Below are 22,283 nucleotides of genomic sequence, written 5' to 3' on the forward strand. Positions count from 1 at the left end.
TTCTAAGTCCATAAAACTGGTCTCCAAGCTCTGATACCACTTGTGAGGACCGTTTCGGTGCTCCGAAAGCTGTAACCGGTTACAATGTCTCCATATCTCGTGCGGAATCTGAGTATGAAGATGACATGTGTAAGGTCCGCTTTTCCGTAATAAAATAAACTACTTCTAAAAATAATTTAAAGACATCAACATACCAAAAATTTAATAAATAACGAAATTCTTACAAAAAATGGGCATGACCCGTTCGTAAAACGAGCATGCCCCCTGTTTTTAAGTTATTAAACTAACGACAATCTACGACCCATTTAACTTTAAACTTCCCAAAACGAAGACAACAAGTTTTTAAGTGTATGACTTCTAACAAGATTAAACAAAATAACAAGACATGGACCCAAAAAGTGTGCATATATCTAGCGGAAGCGCTTGGTATAATAAAGCATGGACACGTGCTCGCTCCATATCTCCAATTCGCCTAAAGTGGAGTTTTACCTACATTAACAACCAAATTTTAAAAAGGTTAGTTATCACACTAGTTAAATCATAATTCTTTCGTTTTAACTCCATACATACAAGAATTTTCATTCTTTTACGCATACGACTACCCAAGTAATTGGGTTTGGCATAAATGTCACACCCCCAAAATCCCACCTGCGGAGTACTACCGCTTGGAGGCGTGACTGACCAGGATCCAGCCACCAATCATACTGAACAAGCATATAAGTAATTATAAAAGTTTAACCATCATGATTGGTGTTTCAAAGCAAACAAGTTTAAGTTGCAAGCGGAAGCATAAGTTTTAAAGTTATAACATAAGTTCCAAAAGTTTCAAGTTTAACATAGCATGTAGCAATCCCTGTCCCACAACGATCCTCCTCCATGCAAGCTCCCACTGAGTACCTATGGACCTGCAAAGCATGTAGTAACGAGTCAACAACTAGTTGAGTGAGTTCACGGGTGGGCGTTCGTTTTAGTTGTTTCGAAAACAGTTTACTTTAACTGGCATCCTGCCGTGGGGGTTACCCCATAGTTTAAAAACGTGACATGTTCGTTCCCAGTTACTCCGGCACTCCGGCCGTGGGGGCTACCCCATGTAGTTATCAGGCATTTCGGCCGTGGGGGCTACCCCATGTGTACATCATCCGGCTCTCCAGCCGTGGGGGCTACCCCATGTGCATACTAGACTCGTTACCATATCGACTGCTGACTGTAGTCATGTTTATGTGACCTGAAAACATCAATGTCTATCATCATTGACGTGCCCCAGATCCATTAGTTCACGCCCGTCCTCTGCGGCACGGTGTGAGGCTTGTCAGACCTAAATAGCGCTATCTAACTAATGACCCGCTCGCCATTGGCCCGGCGATTAGTCGATACAAAAAGGAGGGACTTCGTGATAGAGTTTTAGTCTAGTACGTTTATCCGTCCATCCGGACGAGGAATCACATTCCTGAACCACAGACGTCCTACCCAAGGAGGACGAGGAATCCACGTTCCTTAACCCCGTTCCCAACCCAGGGAATCCCATGCTTTGTAGAGGGTGTGAACTCACCTTGGTTTGCTCGGCAGTTAATCACAGAAAGTCAATCAAGTCGCAAGTAGTCAGTTACGTCCTAACACGGATATCACTTATAATCAGATTCGAACCAAGTAGTGCACAAATGTTCAACACGTTTGGCAAGCACGTTTAGCAGTAACAGTTCACAGTGTTCCTAATCAACAGTAGCACATACGGTTCACAAGTTCAGTCCAACTACTTAGGCCCAAACACGTAATAGCAGTTAACACAAAAGCCCATCAGTCTGGCCCATTAACTAAGGCCCAAAAGTGTGGTCTCGAGTCGCAACCGGACTCGCAAGCATGGTCTCGAGTCATGCTGTGTGTGCTGATCTCAGGTGGTTGCGAGTCGCAACCGGTGTCGCAACCGTAGTCTCGGTTCATCATGCTAAGGTCTCGAGTCGCAACGGGACTCGTAACCTGTGGTCTCGGCTTGTCCTGTTATGGTTGCGAGTCGCAACCGCGTGGTCTCGAGTCATCACGCTGTGGTTGCGAGTCGCAACGGGTGATTGCGAGTCGGTAAGCTGTCGTTTTCACGTTCACGTGTTGATGCAGATGTAGTCAGATTAATGGTACAATATAATCAGGCCCAAATCAGGAAATAACCAATAGCATTCCACTAACAGTTTTCCTAATCAGGCTATTAGTCAAAGATGGATCAAAATCACAAGGGTTTTCATATTCTTAACTATCATTCAAAGTGTTCTTCACATATTCAAACACATATTCATCAAGATCATAACATTTTCATTCAACCATACTATGCGTTTTCGGACAATAGTTATAACACCACACTAGATATCAATATTCATCTTGCTAGCAACACATTTTTAACTAAGTTTTGCCATTATCATAAACTAGTCCGATTTCATGAATATCAACATCAATGGTTCAAACTTCTTTTAAACACAAAATATCACAACTCTACATGAAGATGTGTTAACCGATTATCATCATTGTACATACAATATCATCACTTGTTAACAAGTAGCAAATCATTTCTCATGTATAAACAATCTAACCTTCCAACCCTAGACATAACATGAACATACTAACATTCAACAAAGCATCAAGAACACTAACCGGTTATGGGTTTCGAGGGTGTGTGAAAAGCTTCCAACCGGGTGTGTGTGTGAGCCGATCCAAGTCCAAATCCGAGAATTATGAAGTGTTTGTGTTCTAGAGTTTAGGTGAGAGAGAAGTAGGAGAGTGTGTGGGTGTAATGTTCAACAAATGGCAAAAACTAACTAAGGTTGGTTTATATATAGGCTAGTTCAAGTGTGTGCACCCTTAGTGGGTTTCGAGTGGGGGTTTACGGCCCAAAGGCCCAACCGGCCACTAGGTTCTCGGCCCAAAGGCCCATTCGGTCACTATTCACTCGAGACCTCATGGTCTCGAGTCGGGTTCTTTGTTTTCGGGTTGGGTTCTCGGTTCCCTTATAACACGTATAAATATATACAATGCACACATAACAAGCACATATCACATAAAAAGGTTCACATTATCATTAAGTTTAATCATTCAACTAATCACATAATGTACAAGTATATCGCATCAAGACACAACGAAGGTTCTAGGTTTCGGGTTGTCACATCATCCCCAAGTTGAAAGAAATTTCGTCCCGAAATTTGACGGCACTCACTGAGGAAGCTAGTTAGGTTGCAAGGTTTTCCCGGTTTTCCTGGGGTGTCACATCCACCCCCCGTTGATCTGGAATTTCGTCCCGAAATTCCGTAGCTTCAGCCTCAGTAGCGTTTGTACTGTTCTCAAACAGTTGGGGATACTTTTGTTTCACCCGATCTTCGCGCTCCCAGGTAAACTCTGGGCCGCGACGTGAGTTCCAACGAACTCGAACAAGAGGTATTCTAGTGCTCTTGAGGACCTTAACATCCCGGTCCGTGATCTCGACAGGTTCTTCGACGAATTTCAACTGTTCGTCGATCGTGAGTTCCTTCAGAGGAACTACGTGCGTTTCATCTGACAGACACTTCTTCAGATTCGACACATGGAAAACGTTGTGAACTGCACCGAGTTCTGCTGGTAATTTCAGTCTGTAGGCCACCTTGCCTATTTTCTCAAGAATTTCGAAAGGTCCAACGTATCGTGGGTTGAGTTTGCCGCGTTTACCAAAACGAACCACACCCTTCCAGGGTGAAACTTTGAGTAATACCCGCTCCCCAACCTGGAGCTCAAGTGGTTTCCTGCCCTTATCGGCGTAGGCCTTCTGACGGTCACGAGCGGCCGCCATGCGTTGTCGTATTTGAGCAATCCGCTCAGTAGTATCTACCACATGTTCTGGACCAGTGATTTGACTATCCCCCACCTCTGCCCAACAGAGGGGTGACCGGCATTTACGTCCGTACAATGCCTCAAACGGAGCAGCTTTAATGTTGGTGTGGTAGCTGTTATTATACGAGAATTCCACGAGTGGCAGATGTCTTTCCCAGCTGTTGCCAAAGTCGATTACACAAGCGCGAAGCATGTCTTCTAGTGTCTGAATAGTGCGCTCGGACTGCCCGTCCGTCTGTGGGTGATACGCTGTGCTCATATCAAGACGTGAGCCAAAAGACTTGTGCATTGCCTGCCACAGTTCCGAAGTAAAACGTGCATCTCGATCAGAGATAATAGAAGTGGGCACCCCGTGCCTCGAAACAACTTCCTTGAGGTATATCTCCGCTAAAGTGGAGAACTTATCAGTTTCTTTGATTGCCAAAAAGTGTGCGGATTTTGTGAGTCGATCCACGATCACCCAGATAGTATCGTTTCCGCGCTGTGATCTAGGTAGGCCAGTAACAAAATCCAGGGAAATTTGCTCCCATTTCCATTGTGGTATCTCTGGTTGCTGAAGTAGGCCTGAAGGTTTCTGATATTCCGTCTTGACTCGCGCACAAGTCAAACACTTGCTGACATAAGTTGCTATGTGGGCCTTCATGCTAGGCCACCAATACGTAGTTTTAATATCGTGGTACATCTTGTCCGAACCAGGGTGTACCGAGTAGCGAGATTTGTGCGCTTCATCCATCACAAGTTCTCGTAAGTCGCCATAGTGTGGGACCCAGATGCGTCCTGTCACATAATAAGCACCGTCTTCCTTCTGTTCTAAGCGTTGCCTTGACCCGCGTAGAGCTTCAGCTCTAACGTTTTCTGGTTTCAGTGCTTCTATCTGAGCAGCTCGTATTTGCGAAGGTAGACTAGAATGGATCGTGAGTTGTAAAGCTCTTACGCGCTTAGGCGCAGTGTCCTTCCGACTGAGGGCGTCTGCCACAACATTGGCCTTGCCCGGGTGATACCTGATAGAGCACTCATAGTCATTCAGCAGTTCGACCCATCGTCGCTGCCGCATATTCAGTTCCTTCTGCTTGAATATGTGTTCTAAACTTCTGTGGTCAGTGTAGATGGCGCACTTGGTTCCGTAAAGGTAATGCCGCCATAACTTAAGTGCGAAAACAACAGCTCCCAGCTCTAAATCATGCGTCGTGTAGTTCTTCTCGTGTACTTTGAGTTGTCGTGAGGCGTAGGCTATGACTTTATCTCGTTGCATCAATACACAACCAAGACCTTGAATTGATGCATCACAGTAAACCACAAAATCATCTGTGCCCTCTGGCAGTGAAAGAATAGGTGCACTACAAAGTCTATCCTTTAGATGCTGAAAAGCTAACTCTTGTGCATTTCCCCAATGATAGACAACGCCCTTCTGTGTTAACAACGTGAGAGGCTGCGCGATCTTAGAAAAATCCTTGATGAATCTCCTGTAGTAACCTGCCAATCCCAAAAATTGGCGAATTTCCTTTGGGGTGCGAGGCGCAGGCCAGTTCTTAATAGATTCCACTTTGGATGGATCAACGTGAATCCCATCCTTGTTCACCACATGCCCTAGGAAATGGACCTCTCGAAGCCAGAAGTCGCATTTCGAGAATTTCGCGTAAAGCTGTTCCTTCCGAAGGAGTTCCAGAATAAGTCGTAGATGTTGTTCGTGCTCTTCCTTGCTCTTAGAATAGATCAGAATGTCGTCGATAAAGACTATAACAAACTTGTCCAGGTACGGCTTGCAAACTCGATTCATCAAATCCATAAAAACTGCCGGTGCGTTCGTCAGCCCAAACGGCATGACCAGAAACTCATAGTGCCCATATCGAGTCCTAAAGGCCGTCTTAGAGACATCCTCTTCTCGAACTCTCAACTGGTGATATCCCGATCTCAGATCGATCTTTGAATAGTAGCTCGACCCCTGCAACTGGTCGAACAAGTCGTCAATACGCGGTAGAGGATAACGATTCTTCACAGTCACCTTGTTGAGTTCGCGATAGTCGATACACATTCTGAAGGTACCATCCTTCTTCTTCACAAAAAGTACTGGAGCTCCCCAAGGCGATGAGCTAGGACGAATAAAACCCTTATCCAGGAGTTCTTGTAGTTGCGTGGAGAGTTCTTCCAACTCTGATGGCGCTAATCGATAAGGTGCACAGGCTACAGGCGCGGCTCCAGGAGCTAAATCAATCTGAAACTCGACTTGGCGATGGGGCGGAAGACCAGATAATTCCTCAGGGAATACCTCAGGATAGTCGCGTACAACGGGAAAATCTTCTAACTTCTTCTCTTTTGCTGTGGTATCAGTAACTAGAGCCAAAATCGCAGTGTGGCCCTTTCGTAAGCATTTCTGGGCCTTAAGAAGAGAGATGATGTTCTCAACAGCACTTCTCTTGTCGCCACGAATCATGAGAGGTTCACTACCTAAACCAGGAATGCGAACAATCTTCTCGTTGCAAAGAATCTCTGCTCGGTGTTGGGATAACCAATCCATCCCAATGACAACGTCGAAACTACCCAAGACAATAGGAATAAGATCGATAGCGAAGGTCTGATTAGCGAGAATAAGCTGGCAACCCTTGACTACGTGTGAGGCTTCCAAACTCTTACCATTAGCTAGCTCTACAGTGTGCTTGTCGCTCAGGGGTGTAGGAATACGCTTAAGCATCTTCCTAACTTCTAGTGACACATAGCTAGTATCGGCACCCGAATCAAATAAGACTGTAACATAAAAGTCGTCGAGAAGGAACTTACCCGTCACCACGTTGGGATCATTCCTTGCTTCACCTTGACCAATCACGAACACTCGTCCCCTAGCACCATTGTTGTTGTTCCCATTGTTACCATTCCCCTGATTGTTGTTGTTGTTGTTCTGGTTCAGTTGGGGACAATCTTTCTTGAAGTGGCCTTCAGCTCCACACTGAAAGCACCCTTTGTTGTTACCCTGCTGCTGTCGCTGGTTCTGCTGAGGTTGCTGACGATTCTGATTGACGGGATATGCGCTTCTGCAATCCTTTGCAACATGACCCGGCTTGTTACATCGATGACAGTTACCCCTGGTGCATGGCCCACTGTGGTGTAGGTTGCAACGATTGCATTTGGGGTGATTTCCTTTGTATCCACCATGACTTTGACCACCGGACGATTGCTGACTGGGGCTCTTGTGATCGTCCGTCTTTCTCTGCTGAGACTGAGTTTGCACCGAAGTTGAACCCCTGCTTGAAGTTCCATCCCATTTCCGTTTATCCCCACTAGAAGCACCCGAAGTAGTTGCAGCACCTATACGCTTCGGTAACTTGTTCTGCTCCACCGCTTGATCAGTAAGACGGTGAGCCAACTGTACAACCTGCTGGATAGTAGTCAAGTTCGCTGAAGTCACATGACTTTGGATTTCTGGCACCAAGCCCTTGAGATAGAGTTCAATTCGCTTGTAGGGAGGATCCACCATTGTAGGACACAACAAAGCAAGCTCATGCGATCTCTTAGTGTATGCCTCGATCTCCGACCCCGACATCTTAAGATTGTAGAACTCATCTTCCAGTTTGTGAATGTCGTCACGACTGCAGTATTCCTCCCTGATCATTTCCTTGAAGTTTTCCCATGGGGTGGCGTTGGCAGCAACCAACCCTAACATCTGCACTTGAGCATTCCACCACGTGAGAGCCAAACCCTCGAGAGTACCAGTAGCATACTTCACCCTGCGCGCTTCAGGGCATTCACACATTTCGAACACAGACTCCAGTTTCTCAAACCAGTGTAGGAGACCTACTGCTCCTTCAGTGCCGCTAAAAGTAGTGGGTCGACAGTCCATAAAGGTCTTAAAAGTGCACACCGGTGCCTGAGCATACTGACCTAAGGTAGGTGAAAGAAAAAGACAGAGTTTAACACAAAGGTTGGTTCACGAGAGTAGGATCCAAATGATCCTAAAACAATTTCGGACTGCAGGATATACCTCCTGCGTGTGCAGCTGCGAGCGCTGCGGCAACTCGCTCGTTGATCAAAGCCGTCAACTGGGCTTGTGTCATGTTAACGCGTCCAGACATGGTTCTTCATGATAAGAGTAATACGTGTGAGAGAGGTTCGCGAAAGTACGATAGTAGAACAGAGTAAGCACGCACGTGTTCAACCAACAGTAGTTATACTAATCAAGCATACCATGAGCAAAGTACTACGTTACTAACAAGTAGGCAATATACATACATCATATTACCTAGAACGTCGAGCCTTGCATGAGGAGCGAAGTGTCGTTGTGGACCGTTGAGCACTAAACCGGTTATAGTCTGGTTTTAACAAAAACGTTTCTCCTTTATTAAAACCAAGTTCACTATAACCAATGGCTCTGATACCAATCTGTCACACCCCCAAAATCCCACCTGCGGAGTACTACCGCTTGGAGGCGTGACTGACCAGGATCCAGCCACCAATCATACTGAACAAGCATATAAGTAATTATAAAAGTTTAACCATCATGATTGGTGTTTCAAAGCAAACAAGTTTAAGTTGCAAGCGGAAGCATAAGTTTTAAAGTTATAACATAAGTTCCAAAAGTTTCAAGTTTAACATAGCATGTAGCAATCCCTGTCCCACAACGATCCTCCTCCATGCAAGCTCCCACTGAGTACCTATGGACCTGCAAAGCATGTAGTAACGAGTCAACAACTAGTTGAGTGAGTTCACGGGTGGGCGTTCGTTTTAGTTGTTTCGAAAACAGTTTACTTTAACTGGCATCCTGCCGTGGGGGTTACCCCATAGTTTAAAAACGTGACATGTTCGTTCCCAGTTACTCCGGCACTCCGGCCGTGGGGGCTACCCCATGTAGTTATCAGGCATTTCGGCCGTGGGGGCTACCCCATGTGTACATCATCCGGCTCTCCAGCCGTGGGGGCTACCCCATGTGCATACTAGACTCGTTACCATATCGACTGCTGACTGTAGTCATGTTTATGTGCCCTGAAAACATCAATGTCTATCATCATTGACGTGCCCCAGATCCATTAGTTCACGCCCGTCCTCTGCGGCACGGTGTGAGGCTTGTCAGACCTAAATAGCGCTATCTAACTAATGACCCGCTCGCCATTGGCCCGGCGATTAGTCGATACAAAAAGGAGGGACTTCGTGATAGAGTTTTAGTCTAGTACGTTTATCCGTCCATCCGGACGAGGAATCACATTCCTGAACCACAGACGTCCTACCCAAGGAGGACGAGGAATCCACGTTCCTTAACCCCGTTCCCAACCCAGGGAATCCCATGCTTTGTAGAGGGTGTGAACTCACCTTGGTTTGCTCGGCAGTTAATCACAGAAAGTCAATCAAGTCGCAAGTAGTCAGTTACGTCCTAACACGGATATCACTTATAATCAGATTCGAACCAAGTAGTGCACAAATGTTCAACACGTTTGGCAAGCACGTTTAGCAGTAACAGTTCACAGTGTTCCTAATCAACAGTAGCACATACGGTTCACAAGTTCAGTCCAACTACTTAGGCCCAAACACGTAATAGCAGTTAACACAAAAGCCCATCAGTCTGGCCCATTAACTAAGGCCCAAAAGTGTGGTCTCGAGTCGCAACCGGACTCGCAAGCATGGTCTCGAGTCATGCTGTGTGTGCTGATCTCAGGTGGTTGCGAGTCGCAACCGGTGTCGCAACCGTAGTCTCGGTTCATCATGCTAAGGTCTCGAGTCGCAACGGGACTCGTAACCTGTGGTCTCGGCTTGTCCTGTTATGGTTGCGAGTCGCAACCGCGTGGTCTCGAGTCATCACGCTGTGGTTGCGAGTCGCAACGGGTGATTGCGAGTCGGTAAGCTGTCGTTTTCACGTTCACGTGTTGATGCAGATGTAGTCAGATTAATGGTACAATATAATCAGGCCCAAATCAGGAAATAACCAATAGCATTCCACTAACAGTTTTCCTAATCAGGCTATTAGTCAAAGATGGATCAAAATCACAAGGGTTTTCATATTCTTAACTATCATTCAAAGTGTTCTTCACATATTCAAACACATATTCATCAAGATCATAACATTTTCATTCAACCATACTATGCGTTTTCGGACAATAGTTATAACACCACACTAGATATCAATATTCATCTTGCTAGCAACACATTTTTAACTAAGTTTTGCCATTATCATAAACTAGTCCGATTTCATGAATATCAACATCAATGGTTCAAACTTCTTTTAAACACAAAATATCACAACTCTACATGAAGATGTGTTAACCGATTATCATCATTGTACATACAATATCATCACTTGTTAACAAGTAGCAAATCATTTCTCATGTATAAACAATCTAACCTTCCAACCCTAGACATAACATGAACATACTAACATTCAACAAAGCATCAAGAACACTAACCGGTTATGGGTTTCGAGGGTGTGTGAAAAGCTTCCAACCGGGTGTGTGTGTGAGCCGATCCAAGTCCAAATCCGAGAATGATGAAGTGTTTGTGTTCTAGAGTTTAGGTGAGAGAGAAGTAGGAGAGTGTGTGGGTGTAATGTTCAACAAATGGCAAAAACTAACTAAGGTTGGTTTATATATAGGCTAGTTCAAGTGTGTGCACCCTTAGTGGGTTTCGAGTGGGGGTTTACGGCCCAAAGGCCCAACCGGCCACTAGGTTCTCGGCCCAAAGGCCCATTCGGTCACTATTCACTCGAGACCTCATGGTCTCGAGTCGGGTTCTTTGTTTTCGGGTTGGGTTCTCGGTTCCCTTATAACACGTATAAATATATACAATGCACACATAACAAGCACATATCACATAAAAAGGTTCACATTATCATTAAGTTTAATCATTCAACTAATCACATAATGTACAAGTATATCGCATCAAGACACAACGAAGGTTCTAGGTTTCGGGTTGTCACAATAAACACTCTCATAGAGAGTTAAGCATACACATTCGACCCGTTTAATTGGGTTTGGCATAAATACTCTCATTGAGAGTTAAGCATACACATTCGACCCGTTTAATTGGGTTTATTGCTTTCAACATAAATCTTTCCTTTCCATCCGTATAACGGATTAAACTTCAAGCATTGTCATAGCATTCATGACCACTCGTTCAAAACGGGTAGTAGCTTATTCTTACTCGACTTGTTCAACTAGAACTTGTCGACTTGCATAGCTTATCATTACATCCATAGCAACCGAATCCGCAAGGGATTTGCTAGTTACTTACTAATCGCCATAACATTTTGACAATAGTTAATTAAGATGTTATAACAAAATTCTAAGTAAGGTTTATTTGTATGTAACGAACATACATAGCTTTCCATACCCGGTTCGACTAAGAGTACCGGGTATGATGCATTAACTTCGTATCATAATCATTTCTCAACATTCGGTTATGACGGATCTAACTTTACTTTCAACAAATCGGATATCTCAACGCTCACGGTTCCAACATATCAATTTAATACATTAGAGATTATTATACATATGACAACATAAAAAAAACATAAAGTGTACACTAACGTACCTCGGTCTTGTGAACCTTCCGATTTCCTAGTATTGGAACCTTCTTCCTTCTCGCCTATATCATCACATTCATTAATTTATTTAGTATCCCACTATTTCATTCAATTATCTCGCAAATTACACATATTTATTCTTTCAAGCATTTCATCAAACACTTGGCGGGTTTCGTATTTGTGGGACGCTAAGTACAAGCTTTTAAAGCACAATTCCTACTAGTTTATTTCAATATTTATCAACAAACAATCAAGTTCATAATATTCTCTTGTCCTATTCAAATTTGTTTAAGATTCAAGTACTACAACATCATCTTATATCAAATTCACACATAATCACCACTAATTTTCCACCATTCTACACCTTTAATAATTCATATCAAATTGGTTATGTGATTATCTTTTCAAATGATCGAGTTCATGCATAAATACACATGATTCCTGTTCTATAGAAAAATCCTAACTCCAATCTACACACTTTCTTGTATAAAATTCGAGATTGGGTCATAACCCACTTCCTACAAGTCATGATTTCAAGAAATTGAACTTACCACTTCAAAAGATAGGTTTAGATGGTCGAAATTCTTAGCCCATGCAGTTCGATTTCCATGAAATTCTCTTTGATTTGGCTGGTTTCAAGAACTAGGGTTGAACCCCCTTTTCTCCTTGTTCTGATCGATCTCCCCACACACCAGAAGTGTGTGTTTTTGAGTTTTGTTAAACATTAATACTTTCACTTTAGAGCTTTACCAATTTACCCCCTCTAGTTATGTTTTTGTTTTATTTAAGCATTTCTATTACTAACTAATTATTTACACACATTTTACCAACCAAGTTGGGACTTTTAATTTAATTCATTTTACTCCCTTGATAATAAATTTTGGGGTGTTACAAGTCTACCCCCCTTAAAAGAGGTTTCGTCCCCGAAACCTTTCTCATTCCAACTAGACCAATTCTACTATTACTTTTTCATCTATTCATTCATGATGCTCACTACAACCAAGATGCATTCGGGATCTTGGCAAAAGTTTCATTTATGCACAAACATTTTTTTGTACGCATTGTCCCTCCGTTCTTAAATTAAGTAAAGTACTTTCTTCATCGCATATAAGTCAGAATCTGATCCAGAGCTCTTATTAGTGTCGTTTTCACCTTATAATGCTAGTTCCTAGCATACATCATCACTAGCGGTTCGTTCATTGAAATTTATTTCAAATGTATACCATTGGTCGTACAAGTCTATGTTTAGGGCTTATTTCTATCTTCCTAATTCAGCATAAAATATTCATACATTTGCTAACAAAAATAAATCGATTTATTTCATTCTACTCACGTATCATACACGATATACTTCATTTTTGTAACCATGAGAAAACCCTATAATCCCATTACTAACGTTCTTCTAATTACTTTCTTGTTCATATGAGGGCTTAGCATATCATTATACGCATACTATAAACATTTAATGACTTATTAGTATTAAAACAAAGCTACCCTCTTCCTAATTACTTTTTCATGCTTACTATGAGCATAAAGCATCGTTCTACGGTTACTACTGTTACTTGAACTAATTACAACTTTGAGTTTAGCATCAAATTTAATCCTTCGCACACTTTATTATTAGCTCCTTGCGTAAACTACTTATGATACAACTAGGTATGTTATGTATGAGCACCATACGGGCGTTTAACCAATTCAGCTCAAACTTTCATTTAAGGCCTTTAGACCTCCCTCTTAACGACATTCATACCTTCTCACGCTGACCATTACAGGTCGATCTTTGTATACCATACCATAATTATTCTACCATTCATTTTGTTCATACTTACAATTAAATCTATAGATTCTTAATCATTAATCAAGAATTAAACATTTTACTAACCTCGCCTTCAATGCATAAGTCAGTTATCCGTGTGCCGGATTGATCCGCTTCTTTATATGTACCTCCCGTACCAGAATTGGTCTCATTCATTCATAAAATATGCTCCCACTCGTGAGCATCCTTCCACTAGCTTCATTACTATCGTCTCACGAAGAATTCCATTATATTTATCTATGAATAAATAGTTAGCACATAATTTTTCATGATTGCGTCCTACATGGTATTTGTTCGCCTATTGGCTCTTTCACAATTTTCTTACGTACATGCTAAAACATATCGTACATTCCATTTCTTACATACTATCCTTTCATTTTATTGGTTATTTCGTCAACTTTCACAGTTTGACCTTTCACGATCAGACTAACGCCCCCTTACCTATTGTGGTTGCATCGAGGTACACGTTCGTACTTTATACTTGCAAGGACTTCATTCACTTCGTTTGACTTTTCGGAAGTCTAATTGTAAATACATTCTTACTTATGTGAATCAGTTATCCTATTCTGACACGTCATTCTTTAGTCGAGCCCTAAGCTCTTATTAAAAATATAATCTTTTTATACGTACCTGGCGCGGGTCAAAACCCTTGACTCGTTATTTATACTTTGCGATGGTTAATGTTTTCCAAACTGTGACAATGCATGCCCATACATTATGCTCACCTATAAGTAATAGACTTGACAAACCGAACATTAAATACCAGGTTCAAACGGCGATCGCCATTTGACCCATATAACTTATTTGAGTTTGGTACTTACTTTTTATTCTCACTTGTTCGATCCGTCTTCACTTACGGATTCGAACTTTTAATTACTTACCTTTCATTCTTACCAGTTTGAATTCATTTCTCAGATTCTAGCATTTTCATCTGTACCTTTCGTTCTTCTGTCGTATCATTTACCATGTCATTTCTTACGTAATACTTCTAGCAATTGTAAGTAATTATTATTTACTGTCTTCTACAATTTGACCTTTTAAAATTAATCACACTTAGTACTTATTGTATCTAAGTATTGTTGTACGCGTTGTACTTACTTTCAATTCGAATCATCTCTACAAAATGTCTTTAGCTAACATCCCGACTAATATTCTTTCCATACCTTTCTTCAACATTGCCAAGTTTTCATTCCCGTCTTAGAATTTCTCAACTAAAATTTATGACCGATTTACCCTTATAATGAGGTCTTATCGGTTTAACATTATGCCAACAATTTCAACAAAACGTACCATAACATTTCTAATTTATTTATACATTTCACTTTGATTATGAATATGCAAACATGTATACACCTTCATGTAGATAAATTGGAAGTGATTGCAAAATCACTTACCTTTAGTGTTCAGGTTCATATTTGCCTCATTGCTTCCTCTTACCCCGTTTGCCATCCATACTTGAATCAACTGACGAGATTCCCATCCTTGCATATTGTTACATTCGTAACATTATTAGCTTATGTGAGCATACATACAACTATTCATTTTCTTTCTATTCATACGTTAATTGACCTTCGTTAGTCAAATTTCGTATAAACGAGACATTTATTAATAGCTATCTCATTTCAAATCCATACTACTAATCTATCATCAAGCATAACACGTAAATCACTTAATACATAATACATTAACTCTTTACTTTAGTATTTGTGTCTGATGACCATTTCATGATATCCCTATACTGTTGACTTTTAGATAGTCAACTGTCTTGCTTACACACTTCAAACTTTTGAACATATAATCATCTAAATATGATAGACTGTAATATTAATATTCCTCGCATTTCATACATACAATTTACGTAATCCTCCAAACGATACACATATATGCATTCACTTTCACGTACTTTCACATGCTAATGGCTAATGCCTCATGATTCTACAAATAGCAAATTTCATTCGAAGCAACTATATAACATAATTTCAACATATCATTTACTAATAAGCTCGTATGATTCACTTTTAGCACATATTCGCCTCTTTATCATACTAAAGCAAATCATTATATACGCATAAGTATCACACCATTCCAAACACGGGGTACTAACCTCTAATGCATAATTCTGATCAAAGCATACATTTATCCGAATTCTCATACGAATTCCATCTAACTCACCTTCTTCAATTTATTTTCACCATTAATCTCATCATTCATCATCATTTTTTTTTATGTTCATTTATTAACAAATTAGGTTCCTTCACATATTCAAGTACTTTAGTCTACATTTACTTCCTTCATTATTCATTATCACACGTTTCCAACTCCATCTTATACAATCGTCATCCATTTCATGCCATTCCATACGTTACATTCGACTTTTCTAAATTTTACTTTATCGCTAATGGTCTACGTAAATTTACATAACTTATTATATCTTCTAATAACTTGACAAGAACATAAAACGGGCATTTCTGAGAAGTACGGGAACTTAAATTATAATTCACAAGCTTTCAATATAACACATAATTCAACCTTTGATTACAACATTTGTAATCATGCATTTCAAGTTTCTAATTCTCTACGTTCCATCATTTATTTCGTGTCGTTCTTTTTCACACCATTACATGCCTTTCATTATATAATGGTTCATTAGTCTGCATTTACTTAATTCACATTCTTACATTTTAATTTTTGATCTTTTAAATTTTATAACTCTTATCTTGTCATTTGGTTCATCACTTTCGACTCTTTCGGATCCATTCCATCGTAACCACTAATTGTGGTTACATACATCTATTAGGCCTTATATGGACCCTACATAATCATTAAATAGGCCTTCGGATAACCCGGTAACTCTAAATGTGAAAAACAAAATTTTTCAGCAGATTGCCTTTACACAACCCGCCGGCGACGCCCAAGGACCCCGTCGGCGACGGGCCCTGTAAAGTGGCGTCGGCCACACTTCCCGTAAGCAGTCGTATAAGGCGTCGGCTCATAATAGGGGGGCGTCGGCGACGGCCAGAAGCCCGTCGGCGACGGCCTCCCATTTGCTGAATTCGCTGCAGACTTGTTTTAGGCCTTGTTAATCATTTTTCGGGTCGGTTCCAGCCCTACAGCCCCTGGAATTCATTGTTTCGCCCTCTATAATTATTCCTTCACATACTTAATTTAACTTAACTTTATTTCTCAAGCACATTACATATACTTGCATTCATCAAGAACTTAAATTGTTACCTCGTTGGCGATCTTGGAGCGAGCACACTTTCGAATGAGCCGTCGGTTTGAGTTCAAGCATCGTGTCAAAAGCTCGAATCCCTCAAACCTAGGCTCTGATACCAACTTGTAAGGTCCGCTTTTCCGTAATAAAATAAACTACTTATAAAAATAATTTAAAGACATCAACATACCAAAAATTTAATACATAACGAAATTCTTACAAAAAATGGGCATGACCCGTTCGTAAAACGAGCATGCCCCCTGTTTTTAAGTTATTAAACTAACGACAATCTACGACCCATTTAACTTTAAACTTCCCAAAACGAAGACAACAAGTTTTTAAGTGTATGACTTCTAACAAGATTAAACAAAATAACAAGACATGGACCCAAAAAGTGTGCATATATCTAGCGGAAGCGCTTGGTATAATAAAGCATGGACACGTGCTCGCTCCATATCTCCAATTCGCCTAAAGTGGAGTTTTACCTACATTAACAACCAAATTTTAAAAAGGTTAGTTATCACACTAGTTAAATCATAATTCTTTCGTTTTAACTCCATACATACAAGAATTTTCATTCTTTTACGCATACGACTACCCAAGTAATTGGGTTTGGCATAAACACTCTCATAGAGAGTTAAGCATACACATTCGACCCGTTTAATTGGGTTTGGCATAAATACTCTCATTGAGAGTTAAGCATACACATTCGACCCGTTTAATTGGGTTTGGCATAAATACTCTCATTGAGAGTTAAGCATACACATTCGACCCGTTTAATTGGGTTTATTGCTTTCAACATAAATCTTTCCTTTCCATCCGTATAACGGATTAAACTTCAAGCATTGTCATAGCATTCATGACCACTCGTTCAAAACGGGTAGTAGCTTATTCTTACTCGACTTGTTCAACTAGAACTTGTCGACTTGCATAGCTTATCATTACATCCATAGCAACCGAATCCGCAAGGGATTTGCTAGTTACTTACTAATCGCCATAACATTTTGACAATAGTTAATTAAGATGTTATAACAAAATTCTAAGTAAGGTTTATTTGTATGTAACGAACATACATAGCTTTCCATACCCGGTTCGACTAAGAGTACCGGGTATGATGCATTAACTTCGTATCATAATCATTTCTCAACATTCGCTTATGACGGATCTAACTTTACTTTCAACAAATCGGATATCTCAACGCTCACGGTTCCAACATATCAATTTAATACATTAGAGATTATTATACATATGACAACATAAAAAAAAACATAAAGTGTACACTAACGTACCTCGGTCTTGTGAACCTTCCGATTTCCTAGTATTGGAACCTTCTTCCTTCTCGCCTATATCATCACATTCATTAATTTATTTAGTATCCCACTATTTCATTCAATTATCTCGCAAATTACACATATTTATTCTTTCAAGCATTTCATCAAACACTTGGCGGGTTTCGTATTTGTGGGACGCTAAGTACAAGCTTTTAAAGCACAATTCCTACTAGTTTATTTCAATATTTATCAACAAACAATCAAGTTCATAATATTCTCTTGTCCTATTCAAATTTGTTTAAGATTCAAGTACTACAACATCATCTTATATCAAATTCACACATAATCACCACTAATTTTCCACCATTCTACACCTTTAATAATTCATATCAAATTGGTTATGTAATTATCTTTTCAAATGATCGAATTCATGCATAAATACACATGATTCCTGTTCTATAGAAAAATCCTAACTCCAATCTACACACTTTCTTGTATAAAATTCGAGATTGGGTCATAACCCACTTCCTACAAGTCATGATTTCAAGAAATTGAACTTACCACTTCAAAAGATAGGTTTAGATGGTCGAAATTCTTAGCCCATGCAGTTCGATTTCCATGAAATTCTCTTTGATTTGGCTGGTTTCAAGAACTAGGGTTGAACCCCCTTTTCTCCTTGTTCTGATCGATCTCCCCACACACCAGAAGTGTGTGTTTTTGAGTTTTGTTAAACATTAATACTTTCACTTTAGAGCTTTACCAATTTACCCCATCTAGTTATGTTTTTGTTTTATTTAAGCATTTCTATTACTAACTAATTATTTACACACATTTTACCAACCATGTTGGGACTTTTAATTTAATTCATTTTACTCCCTTGATAATAAATTTTGGGGTGTTACAACATGCACAAGAACAAGCTAATTAAACTAGTTTATGTTGATTATTTAAAGCTACAGAACCACGAAACCAAATGGACAGAGTTACCCCTCTCAAGTCCACAAAGTTACAATTGACAAGACCTCAACTCCTATTTATACGCATTCCCAATCGTCCCAAACATGCAAGGACGACAGGGTCCACTTCGTATAAGTTTGTCTTGAACGACTAGATGTCCCTTTCCCTCGAATGTTCCATTCGTACGAATAGGTACATACATTACAAATCCATATTTCTATCACACAAACCTATACAATCAACTACGACTCAATACATTGACAACTATGAACATGATTGACGGAAGCAATAGACATAATGCATTCACAGAAGTGCTGAAATCTTTTTCAAAGAAGCGTTCACAATCAGGTGATAGTGAAGAGACTTTTTCGGACATTGCTGAGGGTTTACTGGAGGTAAGCCTTAAAGGCTTTGATGTAGTAGGTGATGGTGGCAAGAAGGTGAAAAAGGGGAAGAAGGCCAAGAAGGCTAATGCTAGTGAAGCTAGACCTTCTAAGTCTATTTCTGATGTTTGAACAATTAATTTGAAGCTATCTTACCATCTTGAACAATGTTGTGTTTGAACAGGTTTTATTTTGAGGGAACCGTTTAGGTCCCTTGATGGTTGAAGCCTTGATGGATTTGGACAATGCTTAGGTTGGATGGCCCGTATGGCCTTTATTATGTTTAACTTCTTGTCTTTTATGCTATGCTATTCTGTTTGTTCCATTGTGTTTGCTTTGATTTTAATGTGTTGCCTTTGTTTTTGGTTGTGCATCATTTGCTATTTATACCTTGAAGGGTCCAGTGCTGCAGTTACTAAGCCTTAAAGTATCTTTAACAAGAAGATACAACACCTATCCTATTTATGACACCCACTTGGCGTCTTTTTGGTTCGTAAGCCATTGTTAGGGCTTAAGGAACATTTGACGTAGGCTGCTCAAACCCGTCTATGGAAATATTTTTTAAAATTTTTTTTTCTAAGTCTCATGGAGTTGTATTGATTTAGGAACTCACCCCTTATATAGGTCCATTCAACCATTGAACCTATTGAGCGATGTGGCCTGGGAGCTCATCCCCTTACATGGCCCTTTCCATGGAGTTTTTTGCTAGGTTTTCAACCTAACTATAGGATAGAAAGACAAATTTTGATAAACAACTTCATCATTCATTCATTCAAAAGTACTTTGATTACAAGGGAGGGTAGAACAATTCTTGATATACTTCCTAACATACTTTGACTAAACCTGGAACCTTTTAAGGTTTTTGCCATTCCAGTGGCGGGGAAGCTTTTTGCCTTGTGCATCAGCCAGTTTGTATGATCGTCCCTTATGAGCTTCAAGGATAGGGTATGGCCCTTCCCACTTAGGGCCAAGTTTTCCTTGACTTTCTTTCTTGCTGGCCTCATTGTTTCAAAGCACATGGTCCCCGAGCCTGAATCGTTCATGCTTCACCCGTGCATTGTAATATGATTTCATCTTTTGCTTGTACTTTGCTTCTTGTATATCGGCTTGATCGCGAGTTGTTGTCATATCTTCCCAATCGGGCCTTAATCACTTCTACGATGCTTCGGTTTGTCCTTTCAACCTGGTCGTTTGACTGTGGGTAAGCAACCGAGCTGAACACTTGGGTTATTCTGAACTCTTTATACCAAGAGCTAAAAGGCTTCTCAGCGAACTACTTACCATTGTTCGTGACTAGTACCCCTGGGAGCCCAAAACGACAAATTATACTCTCCCAAACGAAATCAATGACTTGTTTCCCTGAAATTTTGGCCAATGGTTTCACTACTGGCCACTTGTTGAAGTAATCCACGGCTACCAACAAGAACTTGACTCTTCCTTTGGCTGGTGGGAATGGACCAACAGTGTCCATTCCCCATTTATGAAATGGCCAAGCCGAGGAGATGGGAACAAGGTCGTGCTTAGGGCTGTTGGGTACGGGAGTATGCAACTGACAATCTTCATATTTCGCAACTGTTCAGAAGTCTCTTGGTGCATGGAAGGCCAAAGGTATCCAAGGTTCATCAACATTGAGACCACCGATCTTGGGCCATAGTGAGCCCCACATATTCCTTCGTGAACCTCCTTAATCAGATATTGGCTTTATTCAGGGCCAACGCATCGACGCAGTGGTGCAAGGTAACCTTTTTTTGTAGAGGATATCTCCTTGTAACACATACTGCCTTGACTTGATACAAACCCTTCCCGGCCTCTGTCTTCATCCGGTAACTCAGCATTTCTCAGGAACTTGATCAAAGGGGTCATCAGTTTGCCCCTTCCTCAGTAATCACATCTTGTACTTCAAGCTCTTGAATGGATGATGTTTTCAATACTTCGACCAACACTTTTTTGGTGAGATGAGCAAATAAGAGGGATGCAAGCTTGCTTAATGTTCGGCCTTCTTGTTTTATGACCTCGGAACCTGTTTGATGGTACATGATTGGAATGTAACCATGAGCTCATTTGCCTTTTCTCGATATTTCTTCATGTTGAGCTCCTTGGCTATGTAGCTATCATTCACTTGATTTGAGACAAGCAAGGAGTCTGTGAAGACTTAAATCTTTTAAACATTCATCCTCTTGGCAAGCTTGAGTCCAGCAATCAGTGCTTCATACTCGGATTCACTGTTGGTTGTCTGAAATTCTAGCCGGAGAGCATATGTAAATTCTAATTCTTCGGGATTGATCAGGACAAGCCTAGCCCCTGACCCTTCAAGGCTGGAAGCTCTATCGGTAAAAAGCTTCTAGGTATCAGGGTTAGATGGTTCAGTTGAGGTAGTGTTGACTTTTGTTGTTGTTTCTTTTGGAATTTCTAAAATGAAGTCAGCCAAGATTTGGGCTTTGACAGCCTTCCTAGGAACATAGGTGATTTTGTGTTCACCTAACTCCACTGCCCATTTGGCTAATCGTTCAGAAGTTTCAGGTTTTTCAAGCACACTTTCAATAGGTTGGTTAGTGACCACTTGTATTGGGTGTGCTTGAAAGTACCTTCGAAACCTTCTGGCTATGTTTACTAGGGCTAGGGCAAGATTTTCCAATGGGGAATACTTGGTCTCTGCCAATTTTATAGTTTTACTGAAGAAGTAAACAAGTACCTGAGCCTTGTTTCGCTCAATGGTCAGGACCCCACAGATGGCTTCCTCAGCAACTGAAAGATAGACAGAGATTAGTTCCCCTGTTTCAGAGTAGCAATGTCTAGGAGCGAAGCCAAGTGTTGCTTCATTTCATTGAAGTCTTTCTCGGCTTCTTCAGTCTACCAAAAGTCCTTCTTGTTGGTGCACCCTTGGAGGGTTTTGAAGAAAGGCAGGGACTTCTTAGCTAGCTTGGACGTAAAACTCATCAAGGCTAGAAGCTTCCCACTCAGGCTTTCCACCTCCTTCTTGCTTTATAGGGACTTTGCGTCAAGGATGGCTTTAACCTTGTTAGGTTAGCATTTATGCTTTGCTTTTCCACAATGTGCCCTAAGAATTTGCCTTCTTCAAAACCAAATTAACACTTGACAGGATTAAGCTTCATATTAATCTTTCTGAGGTTCCGGAAGGTTTCTTGTATATCATCGAGCATTTGCCCTTCGATTTTGCTCTTGATCACCAAATCATCGATGTATGGTTCCATATTTCTGCCTATTTGCCCGGCAAATGCTTTGTTTACCAATCGTTGGTAAGTTGCCCCTGCATTCTTTAAAAAAAGGAATTTTTTGGTAG

General features: G+C 40.8%; 2 long non-coding RNA genes across 2 annotated transcripts; both read right to left on the reverse strand.

Annotated features, from left to right (window-relative positions):
• Window positions 1-237: 237 nt before the first annotated feature.
• Window positions 238-12,026, reverse strand: LOC110927768. The gene is made up of 3 exons (XR_002585881.2): window positions 11,893-12,026; window positions 11,350-11,403; window positions 238-489 (listed from the first exon to the last, which is right to left on the reverse strand). It is a non-coding gene; the product is annotated as an uncharacterized LOC110927768 (long non-coding RNA).
• A 4,555-nt stretch (window positions 12,027-16,581) lies between these two features.
• LOC110927769 lies at window positions 16,582-18,337 on the reverse strand. Its single transcript, XR_002585882.2, has 3 exons — window positions 18,204-18,337; window positions 17,661-17,714; window positions 16,582-16,856 (listed from the first exon to the last, which is right to left on the reverse strand). It is a non-coding gene; the product is annotated as an uncharacterized LOC110927769 (long non-coding RNA).
• Between the last annotated feature and the right edge of the window lie 3,946 nt (window positions 18,338-22,283).

This window comes from Helianthus annuus, chromosome 3 (genome assembly GCF_002127325.2).
Source record: "Helianthus annuus cultivar XRQ/B chromosome 3, HanXRQr2.0-SUNRISE, whole genome shotgun sequence".
Taxonomy (NCBI): Eukaryota; Viridiplantae; Streptophyta; class Magnoliopsida; order Asterales; family Asteraceae; genus Helianthus; species Helianthus annuus.